At 44.1% G+C, this 14811-nt stretch overlaps 1 pseudogene; it reads right to left on the bottom strand.

The window, feature by feature from the left end:
- Positions 1–9522: 9522 nt before the first annotated feature.
- Positions 9523–14112, bottom strand: LOC131396900 (carcinoembryonic antigen-related cell adhesion molecule 21-like; annotated as a pseudogene).
- Positions 14113–14811: the final 699 nt, after the last annotated feature.

The following is a 14811-nucleotide window of genomic DNA, read 5'->3' as shown; positions in this document are numbered from 1 at the left end:
CATAATTCTAGTTATTATCTCAAAGTGTTGTGTGTCACAGAAATAGCCAAGTTTCTTTGTCAATTGCCATTTTGAGTATTTTGTCATTTGCAGGCAGTTGTTGTTTTACTCTGATGTTTTTGCAAATATGTTTCATCTTCAGAGAGGTTCATGGAAAGATCTCTGACACTTGCTCTAGAATGAAGGTTTTTGATAAACTTTCAGGTTATGAAACTCAGCTGGGTGAATAAAAATCACAGAACTGTAATGGAGAAACTGATGGCCTCTTAAAACTGCTAATAGAAGATCAAGATTAAAAATTAATTACATAGGACTAAATAAATTGAAGAGGATAATTATAATTTTTATGACTTTTTCTTTAAAAGATTGGTGATCTTTTAAATGTTTTGTTTTTCTAGATTTAAGGAAATCTTTTTCTCTTAAGGAACAATGACTTATAGCAATTTGTAAACAGAATTAAATGAAACATTTATCTTTTTCTCCCTATCTGATCCCTCCAGAATTTAAAAACTCTTGAATAAGTATTCTTATTTTCATGGCAATATAGTTATTTACATAAGTTCAATAAGAATCTATTCTCCTTATAGCAGGACACAATTGGAAACATTGGTTACATTACCAAGGCTTTGACTGGAATCTCATATTTGAGAAAAACATGCCAACTCAGATATGACAAGAAAGCTAAGGGACAAAGGCTGACTTTATTGAATAAAGCCGCTTGGAAATATTGGCCTGGTACCTTGCTTACAGGATTCCCAGAAACCTTACCAGGTGAGTAAATAAGGTCACTTCTCTGGCAGGTGCACAGAATCTCAGGATATTTTTGGGACCTTGAGAAGAGAGGAATTCACCCAAATCCCTAGGTATTGCAAGCAGAGTCTGATGACACATCCTTGGCCTGACTTTCCTGGCCTTGAGAGGCCTTTAAAATTCGATCTGAGATTCCTTATAAAAAGTTCCAGCAAAGCAAATTTAAAAGAGCCTATTTGATCGATTGCTATTATTGCTGTACTTATGTAAATAATTGGGCCAAGTTTATTAAAACTAAACTTACTTTACTAACCAATGAGTCTTAATTTGGCTATCTTTTGTAAAAATCAGGGTGATTTTAAAGAGAAAAGTTATGTTTCAATAAAAATTATAATACACATCTGTGCATATTGGATTTTGGTTCTGTTAATTGTCTTTAAGGTTTTGTTTTCTACCTGTAAACTGGACTAGGTCCTAAATTCTTCTAGTCTCCTGAAATATCTGGCTACAAATCTCCAAAGTAAGGTTGTCAATTTTTTCTTGTCCTTTTCATTTCCAATCACTGAAAACTGAAAACACCCTTGTTCCTGAAGCCCTGCAAACATAAGCTGGACAGCTTGATATAAACTTAAGAGAGATCACCATAATAACACGCCTATTTCTATGTAAACCACTCAAAAGATACCCGAACATGTGATGACATCATCAGTGCTTCCTGGTTTGGGGGTTCAGGGATGACCTGGTGGGGAAAAAGTTACTGATAATTCTGATTACTGTAATCTTTGTTGGTATTTGTCTCTGTTGTGATGTCTATTGTTGGTACAACTTATACGTAAAGTTACAACATATGTTACTACAATGCCTTGTAAAGACCCTACCAAAAAAACCCACTAAAAGTCATTTTACCAGACAGGTCTAGTTGTTCCGTTCCGTGATCCCCTTAGGATGCCTCCATTCAGCCGGCAGTAGCCAGATTTGAGATGACGCCCTTAATCCCACAAGATTTTGGAATGAACAACTGACAGTGGGGGAATGAAACCAAGAACTAATGGTTAAAAAATCTTCCCTTGAGTAAAAACTTTAAGATAAACTTTGCTAACTGCAGTTGTTAATCAACTGTTGTTCAAAACTAACCATGTTTTTCTGTCCCTCCTTAGTATGTGAGTGAGCTGTCTTTCCCAGAAATTCAAGGTCCAGACGTCAAGATGTCAAGATTCAGTCTTCAAGGCCAAATGCAGGCTGGTGGGAAGGTGCCAATCAGCAAGGCCACATGCTCCTCCTCCCCTACCTAAAACCCCAGATAAAAACCCTTACCTTTTGCCCTTCAAGGAGGTGAATCTGACTTTTAACTCCCATCTCCTTGCACAGCTGCCTTTTGATAGTAAACCTCTTTCCTTGCTACAAGCCTGACGTTTCAGTTATTGGCCCTACTGTGTGACGAATAAAAAAACCTGTGTTTGTGTTCAGTAACAACGGTGTGTATGCTGGGTGTGGTGCTGGTTCCGGTGCACACAGGCAGCTGCCCTGGAGAAGCAGGCGGAGATTGGGTGCCTGTGAGCAGGGATTCAGCTTTCAGAAGCTCCCTAAGTTCTTGGAGGCAGCTCAAGTGAGGCACGCAGGGTTCTGGTCACAGCTCCATAGTGGCTGTATGATGGTGCTAGAGATCCTCCAGGCTGGTGCCCCACAGACACATGACACAGTGGACATCTTGAGCACAGAGGCAGCACAGAGATGAACCTCTGCTGAGAACCAGGGAAGCTCAGGCCTCTGCTCATCTGCAGCTGGTTGCAGGTGGTTGGATCTTGGAAAAAAGGCCCAGGAGCTGCCTCTAGTCCTGTAATTGAGATTTAAAGGAAGAAAGGATAATACTTTCTACCACGTTATGAAATTATAGATAGCCAGCGGCTTTACGATGGTGGGGAACACATACTGATGAAAAGGCATTCCCTTTCTGCATGGTAAGAATGAGGATAATGTGCTGGAATGCTCTTTCAAGGACAAAGAACTTAGTTTTATCAGTAACCATGATGCATGTTTTATTCTTCTAGTTCATTATTGATGTCACTTTTTATAGTCTACCTCTTAAGGAAATGGTGAAAGTTGACCGTGATCTGTGTTTCAGCACAGGAATGTGGATTTTATGTGGACTCTCCTATGATATTTTGTGTGTGTGTGTGCATGTGAGGAAGATGGGTCCTGAGCTAACATCTGTTGCCAGTCTTCCTCTTTTTGCTTGAGGAAGATTGTCCGTGAGCTAACATCTGTGCCAATCCTCCTCTATTTTGTATATGGGATGCTGCCACAGCATGGTTGACGAGTGGTGCGTAGATCTGTGGCCAGGATCCAAACTCCAGGCCACCAAAGCAGAGCATGTGAATTTCACCACCACACCACCGGCGATTTTATGTGGACTCTGCTGTGATATTAAGCTTTCATGCGTTCATACAGATCACCTTCTCTGTGAACACTAATGTGATTTCTCTTTGTCCATTTCTGCTGGTCATGCCTGTGGAGAGAGTCACAATTTTCACTAAGAGTTGGAAAGCATCTGACTACTTGAAAAAAAAAAATGTGTCCAAATCCTTCTTGGTAATGATGATGGCACTTAAGTGGAGGTCTGTTCAATGTAGGTGAAGGCAACTGTTTTTGAGAACTTTTCCTCATAATCATGAGCAGAAGGCACCTCCTTGGCCTGTCACAATGTTGTATGGATGAAGGAGAGAAATAGAGGTTCGTAATTTAGGTATCAAATCCAAGAGTGGACAAGAGATTCTGCTAAGAGTGTGAGAGTTGATGGATGAATGGTGAGGACACTGCAAGGACCTCCTCCCCCCATCAAAGACTCTCATGCTCCAGAGAGGGGTCCCAGATTGGGGAGCAGGGTGCTGTGAGCCCACAGGTGCTGGGAATGAGACCCTGACACAGGCCAGTCTCTGAAAAAGTCCAATTTTGGAGTGTAGATTCATACTTAAGGAATGATGCTAAGGTATATGATTCTGAAAATAAAGAGAAACTCCTATGATATAATTTTCTTCTCAATAAGATAATTTTTCCTAATGATAGAAATGAGTTTTCATTCATTGCCTCGTAAGGTGGTAAGAACATCAGAGGAGACTGTCCAATGACATTGCATATAGATTTGTTATCATGTATTTTTTTCATCCCAGTGTCAACAGAACTTTCATCACCTGACTGCAGTATAAGCCAATGGTGTCGTCATTCTAACTTGTAGTTACACCCTTTGAAAACCAGTCTTCCAGCTGGTGAGATAGTGGCAGCCATAAGTTAATCACCTCTAAATATGCCTTCCACTGATAAATCAACTTTTGATTCCTTAAAAGTAATTTTTGATAGATATCAGAAATGTCTGTTTCTTCTCTTATTCACACAGCAAGAGGTATGGGGTTTCATTTTGTTAGTTGATATTAGAGATTAGTATAGATGAGTGGTTCTCAACATGGGGCAGTTGTAGCCCCTCCTCTCCCCTTTCCCCAGAACATATAGCAATGTCTGGAGAAAATGTTCTTACACTAGGAGGTAGAGAGTTCTACTGGCATCTAGTGGTTAGAGGCCTGGGCTGCTGCTAATCGTCCTACAGTCCAGAAGACAACCCCCAACAAGAATTACCAGCCCCAGTGTCAGTGGTGAGAGTGAGAGCCCTGCTGTGCGCCCTTCCCCCAGCTCTCCCAGAAGGCAACCCCTCACCCTGCTCTTTCCCATCTCTCCCAACATACCCCCCACCTGCAGTCCCCCCTCATCTTGCATTTTTGGTTCTAGTTTTTGTGAACCTGAACGTGCCCTTTGTCCAAGGTCAGCCCTAATCTCTCAGCTCTCTTGGCTCTTTTTTCTCTTCTTCCAGCAGGAACCATCCACTAGAGGGCACGCACACTCCTCCTGGAGCTCCTGGGGACCTTTTCCATCACCTGAGACAAATGCAAATGTTTTTACTGCCACAACTTTCAACCTTCAAATACTCTAAATTTTCTCTGGGTGAAACTCCTATGACAGACAGGGAGGTACCACCCATTGGAAGATGTGGCAGCATGGACTGGTGACCTGGAACCAACCCCAGGGCCCAAGTCATTGGGGAGGGAGATGGTTCCAGGCACAGTGGGCAATGAAGACTGGACACTCAGGGCCCAAATGTGCCCCTGCCTCACCATGTATGGGCACTGGGGGAAATGACTGTGAGTCATTTAAGGGTTGGATCACTCCTCTTAACTGCCCCTGCCCTCCCCATAGTAGAATGACACATCCACACCCTTTGTGTGTGACCTTGCAGTTGCTCCCACTACAAGAGGGGCGTCTGCACCCCCACTCCCCCATTATCTCTGGCTTAGCTGTATGACTCACTCAGGCTGATGGACTGCTGGGGGAGATCTGGGTCAGTTCCGGGCCATGCAATAGGAGGCTTGGCATGTTTTCCTTGTTTTCTCCCTATCTGCCACAAGAAGAGTATCTACGGGTGTCCCCTTTATCAGGAAACCTGCTATGTGTCACAGGCCTGAGGTCCCTCAGAGCCGCCCCAAGGAAAGGCCCAGGACACCTGCTTCTCCTATTGAGGTCTGAGGTTGGAGCCATGAACTTGGTTCTCCCATTCAGGGGAGCTGCCTTCCCTCAGGCCCAGGTCTATTCAGGACGCTCTGACCCCAAGAGGGCTTCTGCTCACCAGCCCCGACTGTGGCTCTGTCCCTGCCCTTGAGCTGTCCCCATGGGTGTGGCCAAGGGAGAGCCTCTGTAGGAGGGCTGAGGTCCAGGGACTTGGAGTCCAGGTGGTGAACACAGACAGCCTTGCCTCACTCCTGACGAGAATGATGCTGTCAGTGACTCTCCAGTAAGCCTGGTGCTTGCTGCATGTTCGTAGATACCGTCATCAGGCTGAGGACCTTCCCTCTGCTCAGAGTTTGCCGTTGGTTTCCAGATTGTCCAAATCTGAGCGGATGGAGAATTTCATCAAAGGCCATTTTGCTTCTCTTCTCGTCATTACAAATTATTTTCTAGTTAATCTGTTAATGTGGTAAAAGGCAATGGTTGATATTTGACTGTTAAACCCACCTTGCATTCCTGGGGAACTAACTCAACATGGTAATCCTGATTCATTTTGTTTAGTGATTTTTCATCTCTGTTCATGAGAAGGGCCTGCACTTTTACTTCCTCATTCTTTCTCGGTCTGGTTCTGATAAGAGGGTTACACTGCCACATAAAATGAGCTAATGAGTGTTCTTTACTTTTCCTATTCTCTGGAAGAGTTGTGTAAGGTTGGAATGAACTGGTCTTTGATTGTTTTGTGGCTATTTCTTGTTTGTTTAGCCTCAAGTCACTTTACACTCCTTTGTTTGTAAAGTAACGTGAACAGTGCAACAAATTTCTGCTTATGTGTGTGCCCACGAAACCAGTGTCCAGAACACTGCCTGCACCAGGAAACACTCTCATGCCCCTCCCTTCTGATAAGACCTCCGATGTCACTTCCTGTCTGACCTCTAGCACCAGGGAATTGTTTTGCCTGTTTGGGAGCTTTACATAAGTAGAATCATTCTTTATCTTCTCTTCTGCATTTGACTACCTTCATTCAAGTCTGTGCATGTGGATTTATCCATGTTGTTGTGTGCAGCAGTAATCCATTCCTTTTCCGTGTTGTATAATATTCCTTTGTTTGAATACTCCAGAATATTTATCCATTGTGCTGTTGGACATTTGGATTGTCCATTTTGGCTCTTCTCAATAACACTGATATGAATATTCTTATACACGTATTTTCATGTATCTAACTCATTTCCTTGGGGAAGATATCATTGCATTTGCTGGAACATCTTCTAAAATATATATAAATTTTGGATTCTCCTGCCAGTTAGTTGAACAAAGTTATATTCCCACCAGCAATGTTTACATGGTCAGATGTTCCAACTCCTGGTATTGTCAGTCCTTTTAATTTTAGGCTTTCTTTTGTGGTTAAAATGATATTTCTTAATGGCTTTTATTTGGATTTCCCCAATAAACAGTAAAGCCAATTCAGCTTTACTTATGCTTATTGGCCATTTCCACCTGTTCTATTGCTTAGTGTCTTAAAGTTTTTAGCCGTTTAAAAAAATTGGGTCGTCAGTCTTTTTCTTATTGCTGTTGTAGGATTTTGTTATGCACTTTGGATGTGGCTTCTTTGTCAGATGATACGAAAACACTCATATATAGAATTTGTATATGTATGAGAGAGAGAAAATTGGTGTCTTGTGAAGAACAGAAATTCTAATTTTAACAAATTGTATCAATTTTTAGAAGATTATTGTATGGTGTGAGTTAGGGTCTAAATTCATATTTTTTCCTCTATAGTGATATTCATATTCATGTTAAAGCCATCTGTGTTCTTCGTGAATGTTCACAAGTGTGTGCAGATATGAGTGTGTGTGCAGGAGTGTGTTTATGTGTGTATGAATGTGTTTTTATGAAAATATTTTAGCTCTTGTTTAAATTTCCTTTGGTGATTATGGTACAAGTCAGGTTTCCTATTTCTTCTAGAGTTAGTTTTTGCTATTTCTAATTTTCCAAGAACGGTGTCAATTTTGTCTAAATTATCAACGTTATTGCCGTGAAGATTTTCAGGGGCTTTTCAAGCCTGATGCAGCTGTAGTTATGTCCACTCTGTCCCACTGTGAACATGGATTATTTGTGCTTCCTGCATTATTTTGTTGATGAATTTTTCCATAGGCGTTAAAAATTTATAAACCTTTTCAAAAAAGTAGTTTTTGTGTGTGTGGATCTTCTTGATTGTGTATTTATCTTCTAGTTTATTATATTCTACGTGTAAGTCTATTATCTCTTTTCTTCTCCCCTTTGTTTTTCTCCAATTTCTTAAGTTGGATGAATAACTCCTTTTTAATCAACCCCTTCTAGTATGAGCATTTGAGGTAATGAATTCCCTGGGAACAGCACTTTAGCTGCCTCCCATAACTTTCGGTAAAAGTACATTTTTAATCCAGTACCAAGTAGTTAACATACTGAGGCAGAGCCATGGGGCCTGGTCTCCCATGCACAGAGAATCAGCTCCCCTGGGCACAGCCTCTGCCCAGGTTGTGCTGCCCCAGCAGGGCCTGGACCCCAGGGTCTCACTGTGGCTCCAGGTGACTAGGATGGACTCTCTGTAGATGGCCTGGGGGCAGTAGTCATGGCAACCTGGGGTAGGCACTTCCTGTAAAACACGGGGGGAGACATCCAACCTTTAGCAGTCCTGGGGATGAGGGATATTTTCTGATATGTCTCTCAGTCACGTGTCCCAGGGCCTCAGCTCCTCCCTAAACTTATGTCAATGAGAGGCCTGGCCACGCCAGAGCCAGAGAAAGACAAGCAGAGTGGCGTGAACAGGGAAGGCAGGGGTCAGTCAGTGCCTGCAGGGCCAGGCTGAAGCAAAGGCACCTCCATTGGGACAGTGTCCCTAGGACATGCCCTTGGGAGGGAGAGCCAGCGGGGCCCTGGATGGACCTAGTGTAGCCACTTCCCTCAGAGCTTATCATCTCCATCACCCTCGATGATGAGGGGGCTGCTTTCCTCAGACCTACCTCTCCCCTCTTTGCTCCCGTGCATCCTTAAACCCAGTTCTTGCCCAATCCCCAGGCTTGTCTCTCCCGACCCCTCCATCCCACCAAGCAAATTCCGTGGCCACCTCTTGGCATCACAACCTCCTGACCTCACACTGCCTCCCTGAGAGCCCACCTCAGAGATGCGGTCGGATTCCTGAGTGTTCTCCAGGGAGGCCTGAGGGACAGAGTGAGAGCTCAGCCCCAGGAGTGACCCTGTGTGTTCACTCAGTCGCCTGCCTGGATGGGAACATTAGGTACTCCTCTCCTGGGGGTCCTCAGTCCTGTTTCTTCTCTGAATGAGGCCCCTCAGCCAGTCTGTGGTGTAGGACCCACTCTGCACTGAGGGCCTGGCATACTGAGATGGGCCATGTGGAAGCACAGGGATTCCGGGACACATGGACATCCCTGGAGATAGGAGTGAAGGCCATTCCCTGGAGCCTGGAGACTAGGGGATTGCTGGCTGAAGAGGGCAAGGACTATAGGGGCTGGTGTAGGCACGGAGGGTTGAGGAGGTCTCAGGACTTTGAGGCTCACCTCTAGCATGAGTCAGCCTGGGCTTCTGTCCCTCACGAGCAGATGTGCCTGAGTGCATCTCTCTGGGGTGATGGTGGAACCTCATGTGGAGAGAGACCTTGTCCTGCATGTGCCCCTCTATTGCTGAGTCTGAGCCCAGGGGTTCCCTCTCCCTAAAGAAGACACTTGTCCCTGATTCACACACTGCCTTCAGGGAGATGCCACATGAGTGCACTGAGGTGGGGTGGGGTCTGTAGATGTAGGTGGAAGCCCCCTCAAGACTATCTCTTAACTCAGTGGTATGCCTTGTCCCAGTGTCGCTGCTTAAAGCCTGGGATCTCCAAACCCTTTTCTCCCACCTCTGACCAGGACGATGCAGGCAGATGGCATTGCGTGAAGTGCATTTCATCTCTGTGTTCCCATCCACGTGGGTGTCCTCCTGTGTCTATTCTCATTGTCCACATCAGAGTCCAGGCACCATGAACACCTCCCCCTGGAGGAGGGATAGAGCTGTGATTCCCGAGAGTTTATCATGGGATCCCACCCCTCGTCCCACGACCGCTACCTGTCCTTCCACTGAGGAGATGGTGCAGTGGAGAGCAACAAGAGCTGGGATCTGGAGTGGAATGTGACCTTAAGCCAACAATAGTGACAATGTCAGTTCACATATTTGAACATTTATTGACTCACTTATTCCACCTTTTTCAATTGCCTATTCACAACTCTATAAATAAAGTACATCATGACCATCATTTTACATATAAGAAAAAGATTCTATTTAGAGTTTAACAACGTACAGGAGGGGAAGAGGATCACTCATATTTCACATCTAACCTGAGGAGGTCACTTTTACTGGAACTGACTGGGTTGGAGACCTCACACTGATAATCCCTGGCATCCTCCATCCTGATGGGGTCTGTGGTGAGGGTGCTGTTGTCCTGGGACAGCTTCATCCTCTCTGTGGGCTGGAGACTCTGGTCATTGAAGAACCACTGGATGGAGATCCCAGTGTCATTTGTGAGGCAGGTCGGGACGATGGCTTCCTTATGTTCTTTGACTGTGGTCTTGCTGGCTTGGATGGAGGGCTGTGCCACTAGTTCTCTGGAGAAACAGAGCAGGTGACTGACCGAGAGTGGGCCCTGCTTCTTCCTCAGAGATCTCAGCCACTCACAGGGCCACAGTGAATTCTGTAAAGGTGACCCAAAAGATGGTCCTGACCGTCAGCAGAAGGTCAAATGTATTTGTTCAGGTGATAATCTGTAAGGTGAGGGCTGCACCTCCCCCTTTGACACCCATATCACCACAGGTTGACCCTGGATCAGTCCCCCTGCACATCTCTGTAGTATCAGGACCAGGAAACTCTTCTCCTCTCACATGCCCTACAGCTTCATCATTAGGTGACATTTTTCTCTCATGCACTTGATTGACTTTTTCCTAGAACTTTCTTTGACTTCAAAAAAGATCAGGCCACATTCCTTATAATACACTTCTGTGTGTGTTGTGGAAGGCAGGCTTGCCAGCCCCATCCATGTCTGGGGCCAAGGGTATGTTACATAAACTGGGAAAGCATTTACTTCTTGTTAAATATTACTTATTAGGGAATGAGGATGGCCCTGCCCAGTCTTCACAGCCATAGGTCCTGGAGAGCTTCTAGCTAAAGATTTCTTCACTCTGAACAGGACTTTTATTTCCTGAGCTGTGGATTGAATATCATAGTGAAGGAAATCTCTAGAGAAGTGGTTACAGTTTTAACAAAAGACAGGCACTGTTAGGAATAGAAGGAAACCACTCAATACGACAAAGATAAATGAAAAGCCCACAGCTAACATAGTACGCAATGGTGAAACACGGAAAATTTTCCTCTAAGTCACGGAGAAGACAAGGATGCTGCTGTCACCACTTCTATTCAACATAGTGCAGGAGTCCTAGCCAGAACAATGAGGCAAGAAGAAGAATAAAATGTATCCAAATTGGAAAGGAAGAGGAAAAATTAGCTCTTTTAGCAGAAGACATAATTTTATATGTAGAAAACCCTAAAGGTCCACCCACAGACAAAAATACTGTTAGAACTAATAAATTCAGCAAAGTTGTAAGAAACAAAATCAACACTCAAAATCAGTTACATTTATATACAATAACAATGAACAATCCCAAATATATTTTAAGAAAACAATTCCATTTACAATAGCATCAGAAGTTGAAAATTCTTAGAAATAAACTTAACCAAGGAGGTAAAAGATGTATACACTGAAAACTACCAAACATTTTGAAAGAAATTAAAGAAGACACAAATAAATGGAAAGACATCCATGATCATAGAGTAGAAGAATTAATATTGCTAAGATGCCAATATACCCCAAACTCTCGACATATTGGATAAAATCCCTATCTAACTCCCAGTGACTTTTTTGCAGAAATAGAAAACTCCAACCTCAAATTCATATGGAATCTCAAGGGACACTGAATAATTAAAACAATCTTAAAAAAGGAGAACAAAATTGGAGGACTCACACTTCCTGATTTTAACACTTACCACAAAGCTAAAGAATCAAAATAGTGTGGCACTGGTATAATGACAGACTTATACATCATGGAATACAAGAGAGATCCAGAAATAAAGCTTCGATTATATGATCAAATGATTTCAACAAGGGAGCCAAGACCATTCAATGGAGAAAGGATAGTCTTTTTGACAAATAGTGTTGAAAAGCTGGATATCCATATGCAGAAGAATGAAGCTGAACCATTACCTTACACCGTATACAAAAATTAACGGAAATGGATCAAAGCCTAAAGTAAGACATAAAACTATAAAACTCTTAGAAGAAAATATAAGAGGAACACTTCATGACATTGGATTTGGCAATGATTTCTTGAATATGACACTAAGAACACAGGCAAAAAAAGAAAAAATAGATAAATTGGACTTTGTCAAAATAAAAAGCTTCTGTTCATCAAAGGATACAATCAACAGAGTGATAGTTGACCTATGGAATGGGAGAAAATAATTTGCAAGTTATATATCAATAAGGGGTTAATATGCAGAATACACAAAGAACTCCTAAACTCAACAACAACAACAACAAAACCAAATAACTTGATTGAAAAATGGGCAAAGCCCTTGAATAGACATTCAAATCAACACTACAATGACATACCCACTCATATCTATTAGAATGGCTACTGTCAAAAAAACAGAAAACTGGTCCTGGAGAGGATATGGAGCAACTGGAATCCTTGTGCATTGTTGACAAGAAGGTAAAATGGTGCAGCTACTGTGGAAAATAGTATGGTGATTATTAAGAAAATTTTACACAGAAATACCATATGACCTTTTATTTCCAGGCTCTGACTGTTGATTGACCACATGTAGGTGGTGTTCTGAGTCTCAGGTTGACATTAACACTATATGATCCTTGTGCTCCACGACATTGGAGCTGCTAGTTGTGATGACGGCTGTGGGTAACTCCTCTGTGCAGGTAGCAGAGAACATTGCCCTGTGTGGTACCTTGATTCCTCCCACGAATCTTGAATTAGAGATGCCAACTCACCTCTCAACCAACCCAAGTCCTTAAAAGAATAAGGCAGCTTTGTGTATCTCAAGACAAATACATGAGGATCAGAGCACTCAGATAACTTAAGGCTGCCTGCTCTATGTCTGGAAAAAGCACAGACTTTCTCAAGTGTCAGTATGTGCTGGCTGCAGGTGTAGAGTGGGGGGTGAGAAGGCAAAGTCCTTCATTTACACTCCAGTGGGAGTGACCCCAGCACATCAGGAAACAAATGAATTCTCCACTGTCTGTGTCCTGTACTAAATGCTCAAACCCCAACATGAGACATAGTGCAGACAGGGATGTAAGCACAGTGCAGGCCTGTTCAATCCTGTGTATGTGAAGTAGAATTCACTCCACCCAACACCCGGAGGTCAGAGAGGAATCACTCACTATATACGTGGAGCTGTACAATTCCTACTACATTTTGAAAAGTCTTCTTTATAACCTGTAGGGTGTAGTAACCTGTATCCTTCTGGGTGACCTTCTGGAACAGCAGGGATCCGTTGGGGTACATTATCTCTCAACCACTGTATACAGGCCCGGGGGTTATTTCTTGTATGTCTATTACATATAATGCAAATGTGATGTTTTGACTGTAGTCCCGCTGTACCAGACATAGCCTGCGAGATTCCCAGGCAGATTGTGGAGAAGTAGAAGAATATCTTTCCCTGCAGCAGTATTGGACGACAATGACTCAATAGTGAGTTGCGCAGTGGTGGGCAGGTTCCAGAAGGTTAAGAGTGAGACTAAGAGGGAAGAGAGAGAGATCAATATTTGTACCTATGTATTGGGATGGAAAGATAAGGCCCTGGCTCTCTTCATCTCTTAGACTTGGAGTCTGAATCTGCGTGTGTGTGTGTGTGTGTGTGTGTGTGTGTGTGTGTGTATGTCCTACTGGCCAAGGTCAGCAGCATGACCACCATTACTTCAGCCCCTCTGAACTTATTATTTCCTCTGTTCCCAATACTCTTCCCCAAGCGTCTGCCCGGCTCACTCCCTCACTGCCCTCTGTGCCCTGCTCATTCTCAGTCGTGTCCTTGGGAGATGCCTTCCCTGACCACGTGCTCTAAATACCCCTTAGCCTTCACTTTTTCACCTTTCCCTGCTCTGTTCCCTTCATGACACTTGTAAGTCCCTGACATCACATTTGAGCTCTCTTTGCTTGTCCATCTTCTTCCCCATAGAACGTGAGCTCCATCAAGGCAGAGACTTATTTGATCTTGTTGTACCCCCAGTGCCTGGAGCATGCTGCAAACACCTGTGGATGAATGAACGAGTGTTCCCAGGGCCCTCCATGTCCTGGCGTTTACTTGCCAATTTCTAATGGTGGTGAGTAAGTACTGTGTTTAGTGTCCCTAGTTAAGTTTTTTCAAGTGTCATCCTCAAATAAATTATTATTATCATCAATTTTCAAAAATTATTGTGTGATAAATAACTTGCAAAGGTACAGCAACTGAGATATTCCTGCCCCTCCTCACTTCCAGATCATGAGAATTTCCTATGGCTGAGTCCCCTTCCCCCATCCTACCCTTCTCCTGTGTCTGCTCCCCTCAAGGCCAAACAGAAATCCTCTTCTCCTCTCCGAACCATGTCCGCCCCAGGAACCCCAGCCAGTCTCTGTTCTCCCATCTCCTGCCTGCCCTCATGGAATCACCCCCTCTCACCTGCCAGCAGGAACCCCTGCCAAGGGATGTACCATCTGTGGGAGGGACTGAGGGGGGCTCCATGGTGTCTGCTGCCTGCTCTGTGTGTCCCTCTGTGAGAAGAGCTTCTATTCCAGAAATGCTCACAGGCGCTGCTGTCCAGATGCTTCAACTCTGCTGTCCTTTCTCCCTCTTCCTGATCCCCTTCCAGGGGGAGGGGTGCCTCTCCGAGTCACATGGGCCCCAGGACCTCCCTCTCCCTCCCCTCATTCCTGCCATCTTATCCCCTTCTTCCTCTTTCCCTTCTACATTTATTTCCGTTTCCTGGGAACTGCTGAGGTCTCTGCCTTCTTCGGCAGTGATTCTCTGTCAACACACACACACATACACACACACACATAAACACACACACACACCTTTGTTTGGACAAGCACAAGCCTGGGGTGTCTTGTCCTGGGCAGTCCCCATGTTCTTGGTTGGTGTGCACAGTCGGACTCCCCTTCTCTCATCCCCTTCTGGCTTTTCCATTCAGAGAAGGAGCCAGGGGCCACATCAGGAACTCTTATAACAGAGATGTCACCCCTGCTGTGCATCAGAATCACCTGGGGAACTTTATAAAGATTGTGAATGCCCAGGTGACACCTTAGAAATGCTACTTTAGCAGCTGCCCTGGTAACATGAATGCCCTGCCAGGCTGAGACCCCATGATGGGAGGGATGGGGCAGCCTCTCCTCATCTCCTGTGCACAGGAAGGGTCCGTAGATGCTGTTAAAATGCGAATTC

This window comes from Diceros bicornis, chromosome 34, assembly GCF_020826845.1.
Source record: "Diceros bicornis minor isolate mBicDic1 chromosome 34, mDicBic1.mat.cur, whole genome shotgun sequence".
Classification (NCBI taxonomy): Eukaryota; Metazoa; Chordata; class Mammalia; order Perissodactyla; family Rhinocerotidae; genus Diceros; species Diceros bicornis.
This window is presented reverse-complemented; position numbering and strand designations above follow the sequence as displayed.